Here is a 325-nt window from a genome sequence, read left to right on the forward strand (position 1 = left end):
TTGCTTCTGCTGCTGTTGCTGCTGTTGCTGCTGTTGCTGCTGCTGCTGTTGCTGCTGCTGCTGCTACTCGTCACACTTCTGATGCTGCTGCTGCTGCTCTGGGGGCGCAGCCGCTGCTGCAGGCCGTTCTGCTGCCTGTTTTTGTGTCTGTGCAGCAGCTGCTGCTTCTGCTGCTGCGCTGCAGCAGCAGGAGGCTACTGCTGCTGCTGCTGCTTTGCTGTTCCTGGCGCTGCTGCTCCTCCGTCTTTTCCCGCGGCTCTGCTGCAGCTACTGGCATTCCTGCTGCAGCAGCAGCAGCTGCTGCTGCTGCAGCAGCAGCAGCAGC

Source organism: Eimeria tenella, genomic scaffold, assembly GCF_000499545.2.
Source record: "Eimeria tenella Houghton genomic scaffold, Eth_scaff1957, whole genome shotgun sequence".
Lineage (NCBI taxonomy): Eukaryota > Apicomplexa > Conoidasida > Eucoccidiorida > Eimeriidae > Eimeria > Eimeria tenella.